This window comes from Microchirus variegatus (assembly GCF_963457635.1).
Source record: "Microchirus variegatus genome assembly, chromosome: 10".
NCBI lineage: Eukaryota > Metazoa > Chordata > Actinopteri > Pleuronectiformes > Soleidae > Microchirus > Microchirus variegatus.
Genome location: NC_139811.1, coordinates 14,996,698 through 15,000,923, shown reverse-complemented (window position 1 = coordinate 15,000,923; position 4,226 = coordinate 14,996,698).

Here is a 4,226-nt window from a genome sequence, read left to right as displayed (position 1 = left end):
AGGCAGTATGTACATGTTTTTATTTACTTGCCATCTCACAAAAAAAGCAAAACATCCGCAAATGAAATTAGCCCAGTAAGTTGATTATCTGTCCAACATACCTTGTGCCACAGTCAGACAGCTTTCACAATAGGTGTCTGTTAAAAAAGAAACCAGTTTGAGGTGACGGTATATCCAACAAAAACAAAACTGAAGCCAAGCCACAAAAAGTGTCATGACATCACATTTACTTACGGCGATCTGTCTCTTTGGGCTGCACAGGAAGGAGGAAGCATGTGCACACTAGAAATATTAAGATCTCCATAGTTAATGACTGCAGAGCAGACAGTGACATTGTGAACTGGTGCTTTTCTATAAAAGTCAGAACAGTGAACTGTGCACAGTGATCTTCTCTTTCACATAATGTGGTCACGTGAGTCAGGGGACAATAGGATCACATCATTCCACAAATGACATTGGTCCAGTTTTTCAGGTTTTCACCCACTGTCTAAAAATACAGCTCAGAGACGTGAGCTGTTTCTCACCTTTGAGAACAGAACAAAACATTTGCCATAGTTTGACAGAGACCTAAAACCTTACATACAGAGTTACATCTTAGCTCATTTCCCCTCTTTTCTTTTCACACCATGTTTCCTTTAATTAATTACATGAAAAACAATCAAAACAAATACAAGCAAACCTTACTTTATTCTGCATATGTCCAATAAAAATAGAATGTGACAGTAACGAACTAAAGATATATTGTTGGACAACTTTGCAACACTGAAGCGCTCACATGAGTAACATTGTTCCACAGTTAGAAGGTTAACTGATAACTGAGTGTCATATACGTATATGTATGTGTTTATATATATTAAGAGAAATAAGGGTTCCAAAAGGGTTCTTCTACAAGGGCTGAGGTTTTACCTGGAACCATTTGCTTCTGAAAAACCCATTTTTTCAAGGGTTCTTGGTAACACTAATGGTTCCAGTAAGAACCATTTTGATCCAGAGAACCCTTTAAAACCCCTTTCCTGAATTAAGAGTTTTAAAAGGGTTCTTGGTGGAACCCTCCAAAAGGGTTCCCAGATGGAACCTTTATAAAAAGGTTCTACTTGGAGCCAAAAAGGGTTCTCCTATGAGGACAAGCCGAAGAACCTTATATGGTTCTACATATATTTTTATTATTTATTTATTTTAAAAAGGTCACTCAGAGGTAATCTAGTGTCTGTCCCCATGTTTTTGAATGTGTTGCAGGCATCAATTTCTACATTTGAGTTTATGTTAAAGAAGTAGACATAAGTTTTACAGCAAATACACAATTATAATAATATTTCCGTTGACCATTTGTCTTTTCAACAAATTAAACAAATTACATATTTTAGTTTTAACTGCATTTTTAGGAACTTCACTGGAAATGAAAAAAATAAACAATGAAATGGCCAATGTTGATCATTCTTTCTCTTAAAGTGCTTTGGTGGGATCGTACCTGTATATAATTAATTATTCTTATATAATAATAATTATAATTGTTGTAATAAGAGTTTGTGCTGTTATCGTATGGTGTTGTTTGCATCAAATGCCACTAAGGGACGCTGTTTTACATAGAAAGCCATTTTATAGCCAGATTTTTTTTTTTTTTACAACATTAGGACTAGCGGATGTGACGTAGGTCGCAACGGAAAATATTACCGTGTGCGGGAAAGGCGAACGTTGGAATCAAGTTGCCTTTATATGAAAGGAGAAGTACGACCGGCTGTGACTGTATATACAACTTACACCAACTGACAGTACAACAGCGGTTTCCTTCATGTGACGCATGTGAGTACTTGTCCTAACGTCTGCACTGATAACTGTGTCTGTAAAATTTACGTCGTGTGGTGAACTGTCACAAGACGCTGTGGTTTCTCCAGTTTGTCATGAACGTTTCCCCGTGGTGTCGTGTTTTTTCCTGATAATATAAATATTAATTTGAAGGATAAGTACTTAAAGAAGACGAGGGACTGGCCTCGGACTTTTATTTTTCCTTTACCCCTGCTGTAGCAAGAAGCTAGTAGGCTAATGGGTTGCTTTGAAAACACTATCTATGGGGTAAATAAACACGGCGCGTTCACAGACCAGAGTGCTATAATAACTATCGTTATTACACTCTGCCACATTTCTAACTGACAGAGCTCATGTTGTGTGTTTGTGGCTGTTTTCTTGAACCTCCGTTCAGCGAAGAAGCCATGTGAAACAAGAGGCTTCACTCCCGTGTACTTCCGCCTTTGTGGGAATCTGTCACGCACCACGTCTGGGTAGCCCTACAGACACTATTGTTAGTCAGTATTGTAGTGTAGTCACAGGCCCATACAAATATTACATTAAAAACATAAAATGCAGTAATAAATATTAAAAGACAAATTTATCTATATAAACATACTAAAATACATTTGGCATTTCAGTCAGTGCACCCATCAGGATGAATAGGAATAAAGGTAGTTTAATTGACTTTGAATGTAGCATGGTTGTTGGTGCCAGTGTATAGTCATTTATGGATTTGATTTTTTTTGATAGTTATGGTGTTTTCTTTTTTTCATTGTTCACCATCAGTAACACTGTATGGGAAAGTTAAGCCTGGCTGCAGTATTCTTGCAGTCTTTGGTAGAGCTTTTGCTATGGCCTGCTGTCCAGCAGATGGCGCACCACATGTTTTTTTAAATTCCTCCTAATTAATAACACAATGTCATTTCCTACCTTTTTGAAATGGCTTGAGTAAACAAAGTGCAGATGAGCTGTTGCCATCAATATATTTGTTCCATTAAAGAGCCTGCAACATCCACAACTATTATAGTTTTAATCTTATCTACATTAGGCATGTTTTTACACATTGTGCAGCAAGATAAATGCTCAACTTGTATCTTGATTACTCTCCTGTTCCTTCGAGGTTGGACAGTTTACATTAGTATTCTCCTTAAAACATCCATGCATAGACCTGTTTTCATGGAATGAAATGGTAAAGAGAGGTGTTACTAATGCTATTAATGGAGGTTCTGTTCTACTTCGGTACAAAACCTTATCTAAACAGTTTAATAACACCTTAATTCAGGTTTTCATTTAAAATTGTCTTGTGTGGAAATGATTTAGCCTTCTTAAACATATGGAGAAGAACTGAAGCTAAAAAATGAGGTAAAAATCACGTTCTTGATAGTTTGACTGGATTCTTTCAGAAAAGAACAGGACATGTTTATGTTGATGTTTATTGATGAGCCACAACATTAAAGCCAGTGTGTCATCATTTTTAATTGTTGCACGTACCTTCCCGTTGGTGTCTTTGTGGGTTTAGCATGTGGTCTCGGCCACAACCACTTGTAACGTGGTTACATTTTCTTTCACCACTGTCTTTTGAGTTAAGTTCACATGACTTGTGCTATCCGTGGATGAACTGTGCTTTGCATCATTTTCGTATTTGTATGTTTCAGATCAGTGATCACTAAACTAAGGAACGTGAAGCTTGATGCAATTGTGCTGAGCAGACTTGAATACAATTGTACACATTCTCAGAGTTTTATCTTGAATCTACAACAAACATTTTAACAGTAAATGCACTCTATGGCATATGTTTTCTTAGGATTCCATGAGTTCACTATAGTGATGGGAGAATATGAACAGGGTGTTTCATCTAAACAATCCGACAGATGATTGGTCTTCTGCTATACTCAACCAATACAAGGAAGTTCTGGATTATATTTCAACCCTCTTTTGATATAAGATTGATGTCCACAATTCCTGAACAAATAGAATATTGTAATAACTGTGCGTATCAGTGCAATATATGACTACTACTACTATTAATAATAGTAATATTCATCATAATCGTTGTTATTGTTATATAATAGTATGTTGTTATTCATAACAATACTAATAATGATGTTGCTGTTACAAATGTGCTGTAAGTCGTTTCTAAACTGTCTTCCCTCGGTATCAGTTGAACCCTCCAGGACATGGGTGTCTCAGTTTAAACAATGGTGCAGAATAGATGATACTCTTCGTGCACCAGCTGCACTTCGGTGCATGCACAGTTGCAGCAGCGCTGCTCTCGTCCAATAGGTTTGAAATGTGCGCCCTGGCCGACAATGGAGAGCCTGGGAGTGGGAGGATCAGATCGGCAGCGAGCCTTGTGGCTTTGTTACGCCAGGGAAGCCATTTTGGAATTCTGCTTGTTGTGCCCTAGCATAACAGTCACTTGCTACACTTGCGAACTTTTG